General features: G+C 49.0%; 2 long non-coding RNA genes across 8 annotated transcripts; both read left to right on the top strand.

Moving 5' to 3' along the window:
• The first annotated feature begins 475 nt into the window (after positions 1 to 475).
• Positions 476 to 6,027, top strand: LOC120369921. Its single transcript, XR_005583505.1, has 7 exons — positions 476 to 524; positions 834 to 1,667; positions 1,978 to 2,163; positions 2,690 to 2,808; positions 4,613 to 4,803; positions 5,319 to 5,448; positions 5,703 to 6,027. It is a non-coding gene; the product is annotated as an uncharacterized LOC120369921 (long non-coding RNA).
• A 4,804-nt stretch (positions 6,028 to 10,831) lies between these two features.
• Positions 10,832 to 16,113, top strand: LOC120369919. Of its 7 annotated transcripts, XR_005583500.1 has the most exons (7): positions 10,832 to 11,247; positions 11,660 to 11,721; positions 11,863 to 12,905; positions 13,774 to 13,891; positions 14,189 to 15,529; positions 15,645 to 15,695; positions 16,060 to 16,113. It is a non-coding gene; the product is annotated as an uncharacterized LOC120369919 (long non-coding RNA). The 7 variants fall into 7 exon arrangements; XR_005583499.1 differs by lacking the exon at positions 11,660 to 11,721; XR_005583498.1 differs by having other exon boundaries at positions 11,660 to 12,905.
• The last annotated feature ends 285 nt before the right edge of the window (positions 16,114 to 16,398 follow it).

The following is a 16,398-nucleotide window of genomic DNA, read 5'->3' as shown; positions in this document are numbered from 1 at the left end:
GCAAATGTTTACTTTTACTGTCTGCAAGTATGCTAACCATGGTCTGCTAGAAAGGTATAAAGATTGTTATGATTGTTACTAAGGGTGAGAGAGATCCGTTCAGGACAAGGGGCAAACCTAGCTCCTGACTCTCTCTCCCTCTTGTGATCACTAGAGTATTATAATAAAGTATTTGTTTCTGCTGCATCCAAACAAAAAGTGAGAACTGAGTTTTTCTTCGACAGCGCTAAAGTGGAGCGGTGATTGTTGGTGTTAACTCGGTCTCTGTTCGTCGAATGGGGCCGATGTAGATGGGATGGAAGAGGGAGGCAGGGATGAGGCCAAGATTTCAAGCACCAATAGAGCTGTGTGTAGTTATGGCTCATGCTTGGCTTTTTGCAGCTGCGCTTGCAGAGGAATTGTCCAGGAGCCCCAGCCCAAGGAGAAACTGGCAGAAGTGGATTTGAGCAGCTTGGACATCCTTCTAAGGAGACATGAACAGTCCTCAGCTTTCTGCCTCCTGTATAAATGGCTGTGAGTAAGCGGTGAGTGCTTGGAATTCCTCATCTGTACTCGCTGTACTTTTATTCACAGGCTGTGTGCTTCCTCGTTGGGTACAAGGCTCTGTGGGATTAAGGTTAGGGAGTGGCCAGAGTCTCCTGAGGGAGTGACTATTTTGGGTGCCGTTACAATGGGTATCTTCGACTTGCAGTTGTAAAGCAGTAATGGGAGATGGGTTGAGGGTGAAGCCCTGGGATACGGGAGCTGGGAAATGAAGAGACTACATGACAGTGCAGATGGAGATGCTATTTTTGTTTTTGTTTTTCCCTCCTCTTCTGGATTTGGTACCAAAGGAAAAGTCGTCATGTGCCAGTCTACTGCCCTTATGTGATGGAAAGCGAGCGAGAGCGATGAGACCATGAGCATGGTTGATGCCACACAAAAGCCATCCATCTGGCAGCAGAAGAGCCATCACTGTCAGTGAGATAAGTATCTGTTTTGGTGAGGGCTCTGCTCATGGCCCACGTTGATGCTGGTAGGGATGCCCCATTAGCTAGGGCTGGGTTTGTAAGAAAAGGTTCCTGACTAGCTGTGGTTGTAAGAGAGACAAGGTTCCCAATTTCAGGGGCTGATGATTCCTTTGGTCAGGAGCAGTGTGTCCTAAGCAGCAGAAGGTAGCATCTAGAGGATGACTCCAGGTATCGAGTTATTTGCCTTCCTCCCACGTTTCTCTGTCTTCTCTATTGTGTTGGCCAACACTCTCGCTCTTTCATTCTCCCTTCCTTGCCTTTCCTGGTGCCATCTCCCTATGTAGGATGCAGGAAAAGGGTGCTAGGTGTGCATCCACACAGTCTGTCTTTGGGACCCATGAAGACTTAGGAGGGTATGAAAATCATGCATATTAGTGGGTGCCACAGTGGAGCAATGTCTGTCGGTGTTGACTTGGTCTTTAATCATCGCCTGGGGCTGATGTAGACCAAATGAGAGAGGGAGGCAGAGATTACGGCAAGATTTCACATACCTTCAGAGCTTTGTGTAATGCTGACTCACCCTTGGCTTTTGCAACTGCACTGCAGAGGAATTGTCCAGGAGCGCTGTCTGGAGGAGAGACTCTCAAAAGTGGACCTGAACATCCTTCTAAGCAGACGTGAACAGTCCTCAGCTTTCTGCCTCCTGCATAACTGGCTGTGAGTAAGCGGTCGGTGCCAGTGGAATACCTCATCTATACTCGGTGTAGTATTCTTCACAGGCCGTGTGTCTCCTTGTTGGGTGCGGGGCTCTGTGGTATTAAGGCTGTGGAGGGGCCAGAGTCTGCTACGCAGAGTGACTGTCGGGTGCTGTTGCAAGGGCTGCTTTTTGGTTGTATTGCTAAAGGTGTAATGGGAACAGTGTTGAGGGCGGAGCTCCCCCGTTTGGGAGAGGCGAAAAGAAGAGCCAACGTGACATTTGCCTACTGAGATGGTAACTTGCTTGTTTTTCTCCTTGTGCGGGGTTTAGTACCAAGGGAAAAGAAGTCACGTATCAGTCTACTGTCCTCATGCGAAGGAAAGCGAGACCGACGAGACCGCGATCATTGTCAAAATCAGGCATTATCTGTACATCTGGGAGCGGAGCAGTCACCGCTGTCAGTGAGATAAATGTCTGGTTTGGTGAGGGATCTGCTCATGGCCCACCTGGCTCCAGGTAGGGATGCCCCATTAGCTGGGTCTGGGTTTGTAAGAAAAGATTCCTGACTAGCTGCTCTTATGAGGGAGACAAGGTCCCCATTTTCAGGGGTTGGTTATTGGTCTGTTCACATGCAGTGTGTCCTCTGCAGCAGAAGGTTGGATCCAGGGGGGATGAATCCAGCGGGTGAGTTTCTTGCCTTGCTCTTTCTCTCTCTCTGTCTCTTCTCTAGTGTGTTGGCCAACACTCTTTCTCTCTGTCTATGTCCTTGCCTCTCCTTGTGCTGTCTCCCCTCATAGCACACGGGCAGGTGTGCTACATGTGCATCCCCACAAGCTAGGTTTCGGGAGCTATGAACAAGTAAGAGGGGATGAAAATCATGCAGGGTAGTGGGCACTAGAGTGGAGTGTAGACTTGGTTACTGTTCATCAAGTGGGGCTGATGTAGATGGGATGGGAGAGGGAGGCAGAGATGAGGGCAAGATTAAATGCACTAATAGAGCTCTGTGTAGTGATGGTACTTACTTGACTTTATTAATTTGCAGAGGAATCATCCAGGAGCCCTCACCGGACGAGAATATGCAGAAGTGGACCTCAGCAGCCTGGACATCCTTCTAAGGAGACATGAATATTCCTCATCTTTCTGCCTTTTGCATAGCTGCCTGTGAGTAAGAGATGAGCACTTTCAATTCCTCACCTCTACTTGCTGTAGTTTTCTTCAAAGGCCGTGTGCTTCCTCGTTTGTTACGAGACTCTGGGATTAAGGCTGGGGAAGGGACAAGAATCTCCTGAACAAAGTGACTATTTTGGGACAAAGTGTACTTAGATTTCCAGAAAGCCTTTGATAAGGTCCTTCACCAAAGGCTCTTATGTAAATAAAGTTATCATTGGAAAAGAGGGAAGATCCTTTCCTGGACTGAGAACTGGTTAAAAGACAGGGAACAAAGGGTAGGAATTAATGGTAAACTTTCAGAATGGAGAGAGGTAACTAGTTGTGTTCCCCAAGGGTCAATGCTAGGACCGATCCTATTCAATTTATTCATAAATAATCTGGAGAAAGGTGAGGTGGCAAACATTGCAGATGATACTAAACTGCTCAAGATAGTTCGTGGGAACTTTTTGAAGTTCTTCACAGTGTTCATTGGATTTAACTAAGTGATTGGGCAACAAAATGGCAAATGAAATTTCATGTGGATAAATGTGAAGTAATGCACACTGGAAACACTATACATACAGCAAAGAATCCTGTGGCACCTTATAGACTAACAGAAGTTTTGCAGCATGAGCTTTCGTGGGTGAATACCCACTTCTTCGGATGCAAGCATACCGAAGAAGCACACTTCCGAAGAAGTGGGTATTCACCCACGAAAGCTCATGCTGCAAAACTTCTGTTAGTCTATAAGGTGCCACAGGATTCTTTGCTGCTTCTACAGAACCAGACTAACACGGCTACCCCTCTGATACTTGACTATACATACACTATACATACAATATGATGGGGGCTAATTTAGCTACAACTAATCAGGAAAGAGATCTTAGGGTCATCATGGATAGTTTTCTGAAGATGTCCACGCAGTGTGCAGCGGCAGTCAAAAAAGCAAACAGGATGTTTGGAATCATTAAAAGAGGAATAGAGAATAAGGCAGAGAATATCTTACTGTCCTTATATAAATCCATGGTACTCCCACATCTTGAATACTGGGTACAGATGTGGTCTCCTCATCTCAAAAAAGATATACTGGCATTAGAAATGGTTCAGAGAAGGGCAACTAAAATGATTAGGGGTTCAGAATGGATCCCATATGAAGAGAGATTAAAGAGGCTAGGACTTTGCAGCTTGGAAAAGTGGAGATTAAGGGGGCATATGATAGAGGTATATAAAATCACGAGATGTGTGGAAAAAGTGAATAAGGAAAAATATATTTACTTCCTATAATATAAGAACTAGGGGCCACCAAATGAAATTAGTGGGCAGCAGGTTTAAAATAAATAAAAGGAAGTTCTTCTTCACGCAGCGCACAGTCAACCTGTGGAACTCCTTGCCTGAGGAGGTTGTGAAGGCCAGGACTATAACAGGGTTTAAAAGAGAACTGGATAAATTTGTGGAGGTTAGGTCCATTAATGGCTATTAGCCAGGATGGGTAAGGAATGATGTCCCTAGCCTCTGTTTGTCAGAGGGTGGAGATGGATGGCAGGAGAGAGATCAGTTGATCATTACCCGTTGGGTTAATTCCCTCTGGGGCACCTGGCAGTGGCCAGGATACTGGGCTGGATGGATCTTTGGTCTGAGCCAATTTGGCCATTCTTATGTTTTTGTGGGTGCCTTCCAGTTGCAATTGTAAAGTAGTAAAGGGAGATGGGTTGAGGGCGGAGGGCTGGGATACGGGAGATGTGAAATGAAGAGACTACGTGACATTGTAGTTGGAGATGCTAATTTTTTTTTGTTTCCCTCCCTCTGGTGAGATTAGTACCAAGGAAAAAGAAGTCACGGTCAGAGTCTACTGTCCTCATGCGATGGAAAGCGAGCGAGAGCGATGAGACCACGAGCATTGTCGAAATCAAGCATTAGCTGCGCATCTGGGAGCGGAGCAGCTACTGCTGTCAGGGAGATAAGTGTCTGTTCTGGTGAGAGCTCTGCTCACGGCCCACCTGGCTCCAGGTAGGGATGTCCTGTAAGTTGGGCTTGGGTTTGTAACAAAATGTTCATGGCTAGCTGTGGTTATGAGGGAGACTGGGTCCCCATTTTCAGGGTCTGCTCATTTCTCTGCTGACAAGCGATGTGTCCTCTGCGGAAAAGGTAGGTTCCAGGTGGCGAGTTACTTGTCTTCCTCCCGTGTTTCTCTCTCTCTCTCTCTTCTCTAGTGTTGGCCAACGCACTCTGTCAATCTGTCCTTGCCTCTTTTTCTGCTGTTTCACTTCATTTCACACAGGCAGGTGAGCTAGCTGTGTATCCCCAGAGGCCAGGTCTCGGGAAGCATGGCGAAGTAGGAGAGGACGAAAATAATGCAGGGAAGTGGGTGTGAGAGTGGAGTGGTGACTGTTGCTGTTAACTCGGTCTCTGTTCGTCAAGTGGGGCCAATGCAGACGGAATGGAAGAGGGAGGTAGGATTGAGGGCAAGATTTCAAGCACCATTAGAGCTCTGTGTAGTGATTGCTCATTCTTGTTTTTTGCAGCTGTTCTTGCAGAGGAATTGTCCAGGAGCCCTATCTGGAGAAGGAAGAGGCAGAAGTGGACCTGAGCAGCTTGGACATCCTTTTAAGCAGACACGAACAGTCCTCAGCTTTATCTCTTGCATAACTGGCTGTGAGTAAGCGGTCTGTACTTTGAATTCCTTCTCTGTACTTGCTGTCATAAGACCATGTGCTTCCTTGTTGGGTACGTGACTATTTTAAGTGTAGGTGCAACGGTCTCCTTTTTCATTGTAGTGCTAAAGGTGTGATGGAAAGGGATTTGAGAGCGGAGCTCCACCATGTGGGAGAGGGGAAAAGAAGAGCCGACGAGACATTGCCTACTGAGATGGTAACTTACTTGTTTTTCCCCCCTTATGCTGGGTTTAGTACCAAGTGAAAAGAAGTCAGTCTACTGCCCTCATGCGATGGAAAGCGAGCGAGAGCGACGAGACCTCGAGCATTGTTCATGCCAGGCAAGAGCCGTCCATCTGGGAGCGGAACAGCTGCCACTGTCACTGAGAAGTGTCTGTTTTGCTGAGGGTTCTGCTCACGGCCCACATGGCTCCAGGTAGGGACACCCCATTAGCTGGGGCTGGATTTATAAGAAAATGTTCCTCACTAGCTTTGGTTATGAGGGAGACAAGGTCCTCATTTCTGTGTCCAGTAGCTGTGTTCCCTCCTCAGCAGAAGATTGGATCCAGGAGGATGACACCAGGTGGTGAGTTGCTTGCCTTCCTCCCATGATTCTCATTCTCTCTCTTCTCTAGTGTTGGCCAGCTCTCTCTCTCTCTCTGTCCTTGCCTCGCCTTCTGCTGTCTCCCTTCATAGCACACAGGCAGGGGTGCTAAGTATGCATCCCCACAGGCTAGGTCTCCTGGATCCATGAAGAAGTAGAGGGGACGAGAATCATGCTGGGTAGTGGATAGAAGAGTGGAGTGATTACTATCGGTGTTAACTGCATCTCTGTTCATCAAGTAGGGCTGATGTAGATGGAATGGGAGAGGGAGGCAGGGATGAGGGCATTCATAGAGCTCTGTGTAGTGATCATTCTTGGTTGGCTTTATTAGTTTACAGAGGAATCATCCAAGAGCCTTAGCTGGGGAAGGGACAAGAGTCTCCTGAGCAAAGTGACTTCTAGTTGCAGGTGTAAAGTAGTAATGGAGGATGGGTTGAAGGCGGAGCCGTGGGATATGGGAGATATGAAATTAAGAGACTACGTGATATTGCTGACGGAGATGGTAACTTGTTCGTTTTTCCACTTCTGCTGGGTTTAGTACCAAGGAAAAAGAAGTCACATGTCAGAGTCTACTGCCCTCATGCGATGGAAAGTGATCAAGAGCGATTGGACCTGGAGAATTATTGATGGCATGAAAAAGCCATCCATCTGGGAGTGGAATAGCTGCTATTGTCACTGAGATAAGTGTCTGTTTTGCTGAAGGTTCTGCTCACGGCCCATCTGGCTCCAGGTAGTGACGCCGCATCAGCTGGGGCTGGCTTTTTTTTTTTTTTAAACCAAGTTCCTGAACAGCACAGGTTATGAGGGAGGCAAGGTCCCCATTTTCAGGGGGTGCTCATGTCCAGTAGTTTTGTGTCTTGTGCAGCAGAAGGTTGCTGCACAAGACCAGGAGGATGACACCCAGGTGGCAAGTTGCTTGCCTTCCTCCTATGTTTTTCTCTCTTTTCTAATATGTTGGCCAACACACACCGTCTCTCTGACTCTGTCTGTCTCTCTCTGTCCTTACCTTTCCTTGTGCCATCTCCCTTCATAGGACATAGGCAGGGGTGCTCAGTGTGCATCCCCCCAGGCTAGGTCTTGGGAGCCATGGAGCAGTAGGAGCGGATTAAAATCATGAGGGGCAGTAAGCGCTAAAGTGGAGCGGTGACTGTCTGCTTTTACCCAGACTCTGTTCATCGAGTCAGCCTGAGGTAGATGGGATGGGAGACGGACGCAGGGATGAGGGCATTAATAGAGCTCTGCATAGTGATAGTTCTTGCTTGGCTTTATTAATTTGCGGCGGAATCGTCCAGGAGCCCTCACCGGAGGAGAAACTGGCAAAGGTTGATCTGAGCTGCCTGGACTTTATTCTAAGGAGACATGAACAGTCCTCAGCTTTCTGCCTCTCATATAAGCTTGGAATTCCTCATCTGTACTGACTGTATTCACAGCCCGTATGGTTCCTCGTTGGGTACAGGACTCTGTGGTGTTAAGGCTGGGGAGGGGCCAGCATCTGCTGTGCCGAGTGACTGTCGGGTACCGTTGCAAGGGCTGCTTTTTGGTTGTAATGCTAAAGGTGTGATGGGAAGAGTGGTGAGGGCGGAGCCCCGCCGTGTTGGAGAGGCGAAAAGAAGAGCCAATGCGACATTGCCCACTGAGTTGGTAACTTTTTTTTTCCCCTTCTGCTGGGTTTAGTACCAAGGGAAAAGAAATCTCGCGTCAGAGTCTGCTGTCCTCATGCGATGGAAAGCGAGTGAGAGCGATGGGACTGCGAGAGTTATTGATGCCACGCAAAAGCCGTGCAACCGGAATCAGAACAGCTGCCACTGTCAGTGAGATAAGTGTCTGTTTTGGTGATTGCTGTGCTCATGGCCCACCTTGCTCCTGGTAGGGACGTCCCATTTGCTGGGGCTGTGTTTGTAAGAAAATGTTTTTGAGTAGCTGTGGTTGAGAGAGACAAGGTCCCCATTTTCAGGGGCTGCTCAGTTCTCTGGCCAGTAGCAGTGTGTCCTCCGCAGCAGAAAGATCTAGGAGGATGACTCAAGGTGGCGAGTTGCTTGCCTTCCTCCTGTGTTTCTGTCTCTGTCCTCTGGTATGTTGGCTAACACACACCCTCTTTCTATCCTTACCTTTCCTTGTGCCGTCTCCCTTCATAGGACACAGGCAGGTGTTCTAGGTGCACATCTCCATAGGTTAGGTCTTGGGAGGCCTGAAATAGTAGGAGGGGACGAAAACCATGCGGGGCAGTGGGCGCTAAAGTGAAGCAGTGACTGTCGGTGTTAACTTGGTCTCCGTTCATCGAGTGGGGCCGATCTAGATGGGATGGGAGAGGGAGGCAGGATGAGGGCAAGATTTCAAGCACCATTAGAGCTTTGTGTTGTGATGGCTCATGCTTGGCTTTTGCAGCTGCTCTTGCAGAGGAATTGTCCAGGAGCCCTCGCTGGAGCAGAAACTGGCAGAGGTGCATCTGAGCAGCCTGAACATCCTTCTAAGCAGACACGAACAGTCCTCGGCTTTCTGCTTCCCGCATAACTGGCTGTGAGTAAGAAGTCGGTGCTTTGAATTCATCTGTTCTTGCTGTACTTTTCTTCACATGCCGTGTCGTTGGGCATGAGGCTCTTTGGCATTAAGGTGGGGGAAGGGCCAAGAGTCTCCTGAGCAAAGTGACTATTTTGGGTGCAGTTACAATGGGTCCCTTCTAGTTGCAGGTGTAAAGTAGTGATGGGAGATGGGTTGAGTGCAGAACCGTGGGATACAGGAGCTGTAAAATGAAGAGACTACGCGACATTGCAGACGGAGATGCTATTTTCTTTTTTTGCTTTTCTCCCCTCTGCTGGGTTTAGTACCAAGGAAAAACAAGTCACACGTCAGAGTCTACTGCCCTCACGTGATGGAAAGTGAGTGAGAGCAGCGAGCCTGTGAGCATTCTTCATGCCAGGCAAGATCCGTCCATCTGGGAGCCGAGCAGAGGCCACTGTCACTGAGATAAGTGTCTGGTTTGGTGATTGCTCTGCTCACGGCTCAGCTCCTGGTAGGGACACCCCATTAGCAAGCTCTGGGTTTGTAAGAAAAGGTTCCTAACTAGTGGTTATGAAGGAGACAATGTCCCCATTTTCAGGGGCTGGTAATTTCTCTGGTCAGGAGGGGTGTGTCCTCTGCAGCAGAAGGTTGGATCCAGAGGGATGACTCCAGCTCATGAGTTTCTTGACTCCCTCCCGTGTGTTTTTTTCTCTCTCTCTCTCTCTCTCTCTCTCTCTCCCTCCTCTAATGTGTTGGCCAACACACACTGTCTCTCACTCTGTCTCTGTCGTTGCTTCTACTTGTGCTGTCTCCCTTCATAGGACACAGATAGGAGTGCTAGGTGTGCATCCCCACAGGCTAGATCTCGGGAGCTATGAACAAATAGGAGGGGATGAAAATCATGCAGGGTATTGGGCGCTAGAGTGGAGCGGTGTCTGTGGATGTTGACTCAGTCTCTGTTCATCGAGTCGAGCGGATGTAGATGGGATGGGAGAGGGAGGCAGGGATGAGGGCAAGATTAAATGCACCAGCAGTGTTGTGTGTAGTGATTGTATTTGCTTGACTTCATTAGTTTGCAGAGGAATCATTCAGGAGCCCTTGCCGACGAGAATATGCAGAAGTGGACGTGAGCAGCCTGGAAATCCTTCTAAGGAGACCTCAACAGTCCTCAGGTTTTTGCCTTCTGCCTAACTGGCTGTGAGTAAGCGGTGAGTGCTTGGAATTCCTCATCTGTACTCACTGTAATTTTCTTCATAGGCCATTTCCTTCCTTGTTTGGTATGGGGCACTGTGGGATTAAGGCTGGGGAAGAGACCAGAGTCATACTTGCCAACTTTCACTGGGTAGATAAGAACCCTGAATTCACAGTATTCCAAAAATCACGCGAATCCTATTTCAAATAAGGCCAAAACAAGCCAATTCCTAAGAACCCCAACACTCAATGACTAGATCTCTCTTGGCTTGCAGTCTGGGACTGTGGTGGGTCTGCTGTGCACCCCGACTCTCTCTCCCCCGCTTTGCCCCTGCTTGCCGGAAGCAGCAAGCTACAACGAGCAATAAGCTACAGGTCAAAAACAAGCCCAATTTCTGTTTTATTTTCCCCCTTGAGATTTGGTGTGTGTGACCAGAGTCTGCTGTGCAAAGTGACTATTTCGGGTGTCGTTGCAAGGGGTGCTTTCTACTTGCAGTCCTACCGGTGTAATGGGAATAGGGTTGAAGGCGGAGCCCCACTGTTTGCGGGTGGGGAAAATAAGCGCCTACCCAAAGTTGCTGACTGAAAGGGTAACTGATTTGTTTTTCTCCCTTGTGCTGGGTTTAGTAGCAAGAGAAAAGAAGTCACAGGCCAGAGTCTACTGCCCTCGTGCAATGGAAAGAGAGCAAGAGCGATGAGTCTGCAAGTGGTGTTGGTGCGACGCAGAAGGCGTCCATCTGGGAGCGGAACCGCCACCACTCTCAATAAGATAAGTGTCTTCTTTGGTGATCGCTCTGCTCAAAGCCCATCTTGCTCCCGGTAGGGATGCCCCATTAGCTGGGGCTCGGTTTGTAAGAAAAGGTTCCTGACTAGTTGTGGTTACAAGGGAGACGATGTCCCCATTTTCGGGGGCTGCTCATGTCTCTGGCCAGGACCAGTGTGTCCTCCGCAGCATATTAGATCCAGGGGGATGACTCCAGCTGGTGAGTTTCTTGACTCCCTCCAACGTTTCTCTCTCTCTCTCTCTCTCTCTCTCTCTCTCTCTCTCTCCCCTCTAATGTGTTGGCCAACACACACTCTGTCTGTCTGTCTTTCACTCTCTCTCTGTCCTTGCCTCCTCTTGTGCTGTCTTCCATCATAGGACACGGGCAGGTGTGTTAGGTGTGCATCCCCAGAGGCTAGGTCTTGTGAGCTATGAACAAGTAGGGGACCGAAATGATGCAGGGCAGTGGGCGCTAGAGTGAAGCGGTGACTGTGGGTGTTGACTGAGTCTCTGCTCTAGTGGGGCTGATGTGGGAGGCAGGGATGAGGGCAAGATTTCACGCACCAATTGAATTTTTTGTAGTGAGGGCTCTTGGTTGGCTTATTTGCTGCACTTGTAGAGGAATTATCCAGGAGCAGCAGCCGGAGGGGAAATTGGCAGATGTGGGCCTGAGGAGCCTGGACATTCTTCTAAGGAGACATAAACAGTCCTCAGCTTTCTGCCTCGTGCATAACTGGCTGTGGGTAAGTGGTCAGTGCTTGGAATTCCTCATCTGTACTTGCTGTGATTTTCTTCACACTTTGTTTGCTTGCTTGTTGGGTGTGGGGCTCTTTGGGATTAAGGCTGGGGAAGGGACCAGAGTCACAATTGCTAACTTTCATGGGGAAATAAGCACCCCGACTTTGACAATAAGCCAAAAATCAAGATAACCCCATTTGAAAACAAGGCCAAAACAAGCCAATCCCTAAGAACCCCAACACTCAATGATTAGATCTCCCCTGGCGTGCAGTCTGGGACTGTGGTGGGCCCGCTGTGCACCTCAACTAGCCATCCCCTTTGCTCCTCCTTGTCCGTGCTTGCTGGAAGCAAAAAGCTACAAGAAGCAATAAGTTACAAGCCAAAAAGAAGCACAATTTCTACGTGTTTTCCCCACAGGTTTGGTGTGTCTGACCAGAGTCATCTGTGCAGAGTGACTATTTCAGGTGTCGTCGCAAGGGGTGCTTTCTACTTGTAGTCATAAAGGCGTGATGGGAGGAGGGTTCAGGGCAGAGCCCCACCACGTGGGAGAGGCAAAAAGAAGCGGCTCCCCAACATTGCCAATTGAGATGGTGACTGACTTGTTTTTCCGCTGGATTTAGTACCAAGGGAAAAGAAGTGACAAGTCAGAGTCTGCTGCCCTCATGCGATGGAAAGCAAGCGAGAGTGATGGGACTGCGAGAATTATTGATGCCTTGAAAAAGCCGTCCAACGGGGAATGGAACAGTCATCACTGTCAATGAGATAAGTGTCTGTTTTGGTGATTGCTCTGCTCACAGCCCACCTTGCTCCTGAAAGGGATGCCCCGTTTGCTGAGGCTGTTTGTAAGAAAAGGTTCCTGACTAGCTGTGGTTTTGAGAGAGAGAAGATCCCCATTTTTAGGGGCTGCTCAGTTTTCTGGCCAGGAGCAGTGTGTCCTACGCAGCAGAAGGTTGCATCTAGGAGAATGAGTCCAGGTGATGAATTGCTTGCCTTTCTCTCGTGTTTCTCTCTCTCTTCTCTAGTGTGTTGGCCAACACTCTTTCTCAATCTGTCCTTGCCTTTCCTTGTGCTGTCTCCCTTCTTAGGATATCGGCAGGCGAGCTAGATGTGCACCCCCACAGGTTGTGTCTTGGGAGCCATAAAGAAGTAGGAGGGGACAAAAATCATGCAGGGCAGTCGGTGCGAGAGTGGAGCGGTGACTGTTGGTGTTGTGGGGCTAAGACCGATTGAAAGCGACGCAGGGAAGAGGGCCTTAATTGGGCTCTATGTAGTGCAGGAGTTCTCAAACTGGGGTTTAGGTCCCGTCAGGGGGCTGCAAGGTTGTTATTTGGGGGGTTGTGAAATGTCATCCTCCATCCTAAACATCACTTTGCTTCCAGCATTTATAATGGTGTTGAATATACAAAAAGTGTTTTTAATTTATAAGGGAAGGGTCACACTCAGAAGCTTTCTATGTAAAAGGGATCATCAGTACAAAAGGTTGAGAACCACTGGTGTAGTGATAGTTCTTGCTTGCCTTTATTAGTTTGCAGAGGAATTGTCCAGGAGTCTCAGCTGGAGAAGAAGCTGGCAGAAGTGGACCTGAACTGCTTGGACATCCTTCTAAGGAGACATGAACAGTCCTCAGCTTTCTGCATTCTGGATAACTGGCTATGAGTAAGAAGTCAGTGTTTTCAATTCCTTATCTGTACTCACTCTTGTTTCCTTCATAGGCCGTGTGCTTCCTCGTTGGGTACGAGGCTCTTTGGGATTAAGGCTGGGGAAGGGACAAGAGTCTCCTGAGCAAAGTGACTATTTTGGGTGCAGTTAAAATGGGTCCCTTCTAGTTGCAGCTGTAAAGTAGTAATGGGAGATGGGTTGAGGGCAGAGCTGTGGGATACGGGAGATGTGAAATGAAGAGACTATGTGACATTGCAGACGGAGATGGTAATTTTATTTTATTTTTTTCCTCCTTTTACTTCTTCCTCCTTTTACTTCTTCCTTGGTACTAAACCCAGCAGTCACACATCAGAGTCCACTGCCCTCATGCGATGGAAAGTGAGTGAGAGCAGCGAGCCTGTGAGAATTGTTCATGCCAGGCAACAGCCGTCAATGTGGGGGTCGAGCAGACGCCACTGTCAGTGAGATAAATGTCTGTTTTGCTGAGGGTTCTGCTCACGGCCCATATCAGTTTCTTGCCTTTCTCTGTGTGTGTGTGTGTCTCTCTCTCTCTCTCTTACTCTCTTCTCTAATGTGTTGGCCAACACTCTCTGTCTCTGTCCTTGCCTCTCCTTGTGCTGTCTGCCTTCATAGGACACGGGCAGGAGTGCTAGGTGTGCATCCCCACAGGCTAGGTCTCAGGAGCTATGAAGAAGTAGGAGGGGATGAAAATCATGCAGGGTAGTGGGCGCTAGAGTTGAGCGGTGACCGTCAGTGTTGACTCAGTCTCTGTTCATTGAGTCGGGCTGATGTAGATGAGATAGGAGAGGGAGGCAGGGATGAGGGCATTCATAGAGCTCTGTGTAGTGACAGTTCTTGCTTGGCTTTATTAGTTTGCAGAGGAATCGTCCAGGAGCCCCAGCCGGATGAGAATGTCAGAAGTGGACCTGAGCAGCCTGGACATCCTTCTAAGGAAACAAGAATAGTCCTCAGGTTTCTGCATAACTGGCTGTGAGTAAGGCCTCAGTGCTTTGAACTCAGAGTCATCTGTACTCAATGTAGTAGTCTTCATAGACGGTGTGGTTTCTTGTTGGGTACAGGGCTCTGTGGGATTAAGGGTGGGAAGGGGCCAGAGTCTGCTGTGCAGAGTGACTCTGGGTGTTGTTGTAAGAGGTGCTTTGTACTTTTAGTCCTAAAGGTGTAATGGGTAGAGGGCGGAACCCCGCTGTGCGTGAGAGGGGAAAAGAAGAGCCTACGAGACATTTCTGACTGAGACAGTAGCTTACTTGTTTTATCCCCTGGTTTTAGTACCAAGCAAAAAGAAGTCACATGTCAAAGTCTACTGCCCTTATGTGACGAGTGATGAGACTGCGAGCGTTGTTGGTGTCAGGCAGGAGCCGTCCATCTGGGAGCAGAACAGCTGCTACTATCACTGAGATAAGTATCTGTTTTGCTGAGGGTTCTGCTCACGGCCCACCTGGCTACAGGTAGAGACACCCCGTTAGGTGGGGCTGGGTTTGTAAGAAAAGGTTCCTGACTAGCTGTGGTTTTGAGGGAGACACGGTCCCCATTTTCAGGGGCTGATGATTTCTCTGGCCAGGATCGGTGTGTCCTCGGCAGGAGAAGGTTAGATCCAGGAGGATGACTCCAGGTGACAAGTTGCTTGCCTTCCTCCCGTGTTTCTCATTTTCTCGCTCTCTGTCTCTCTAGTGTGTTGGCCAACGCTCTCTCTTAATCTGTCCTTTCCTTTCCTTGTGCCATTTCCCTTCTTAGGACACAGGCAGGCCTGCGAGGTGTGCATCTCCACAGGTTAGGTCTTGAAAGCCCTGGAGTAGTAGGAGGGGACGAAAACCATGCGGGGTAGTGGGTGCGAGAGTGCAGCAGTGACTGTCAGTGTTGAATCGGTCTCTGTTCAAGTGGGGCTGATGTAGATGGGGTGGAAGAGGGAGGCAGGATTGAGGGCAACGTTTCAAGTACCATTAGAGCTGTGTGTAGAGATGGCGCATGCTTGGCTTTTGCAGCTGCACTTCCAGAGGAATTGTCCAGGAGCTCGAGCCGGAGGAGAAACTGGTAGAGGTGGATCTGAGCAGCTTGGACATCGTTCTAACCAGACAGGAACAGTCCTCAGCTTTCTGCCTTCTGAACAACTGGCTGTGAGTAAGAGGTCAGTGCTTTCAATTCCTTATCTGTACTCGCTGTAGTTTACTTCACAGGCCTTGTGCTTCCTCGCTGGGTACAGGACACTGTGGTATTAAGGCTGGGGAAGGGACAAGAGTCTCCTGAGCAAAGTGACTGTTTTGGGTGCAGTTACAATGGATCCCTTCTAGTTGCAGATGTAAAGTAGTAATAGGAGATGGTTTGATGGCGGAGCCGTGGGATATGTGAGATGAAGAGACTACATGACATTGCAGATGGAAATGCTAATTTGTTTGTTTTTCTCTCCTCTGCTGGGTTTAGTACCAAGGAAAAATAAGTCACATGTCAGAGTCTACTGCCCTCATGCAATGGAAAGTGAGTGAGAGCAGCGAGCCTGTGAGCATTGTTCATGCCAGGCAAGAGCCGTTCATTTGGGAGCCAAGCAGATGCCACTGTCAGTGAGATAAGTGTCTGTTTTGCTGAGGGTTCTGTTAACAGCCCATCTGACTCCAGGTACAGACATCCTGTTAGCTGGGGCTGGTTTGTCAGAAGAGTTTCCTGACTAGCTGGGGATACAAGGGAGACAAGGTCCCCATTTTCAGTGGCTTGTCATTTCTCTGTTTTCAAGCAGTGTGTCCTCCGCAGGAGAAGGTTGGATCCAGGAGGATGACTCCAGATGGTGAGTTACTTGCCTTTCTCCTGTGTTTCTGTCTGTCTCTCTCTCTTTCTCTAGTGTGTTGGCCAACACTCTCTTTCTCTCTCTGTCTCTGTCCTTGCCTCTCCTTGTGCCATCTCCCTTCACAGAAGAGGGGCAGGAGTGCTAGGTGTGCATCCCCACAGGCTTGGTCTTGGGAGCTATGAACAAGTAAGAGGGGATGAAAATCATGCAGGATAGTGGGCGCTAGAGTGGAGCAGTGTCTGTGGATGTTGACTCAGTCTCTGTTCATTGAGTCCGGGGGATGGAGATGGAATGGGAGAGGGAGGCAGGGATGAGGACATTCATAGAGCTCTGTTTAGTGATGGTCCTTGCTTGGCTTTATTAGTTTGGAGAGGAATCGTCCAGGAGCCCTCGCCGGAGGAGAATATGCAGAAGTGGATCTGAGAAGCCTGGACATCCTTCTAAGGAGACATGAATAGTCCTCGGGTTTCTGCATAACTGGCTGTTCCTCATCTCTACTTGCTGTAGTTTTCTTCATAGGCCGTGTGCTTCCTCCTTGGGTACGGGGCTCCGTGGCTGGGGAGGAGCCAGAATCTGCTCTGCGGAGTGACTATGTTGGGTGCCATTAAGAGGGCCAATGTAGACAGGAGAAAAGGGGTCTGAACCCTGATTACAGGGCGGTCACCCTTTCTTTAGTAAAATACGCCTCCTTTAAACTCGGTGT

Source organism: Mauremys reevesii, linkage group 8 (genome assembly GCF_016161935.1).
Source record: "Mauremys reevesii isolate NIE-2019 linkage group 8, ASM1616193v1, whole genome shotgun sequence".
Taxonomy (NCBI): Eukaryota; Metazoa; Chordata; order Testudines; family Geoemydidae; genus Mauremys; species Mauremys reevesii.
The sequence above is the reverse complement of the archived record's forward strand: the minus strand, read 5'-3'. Positions and strand labels throughout refer to the sequence as shown.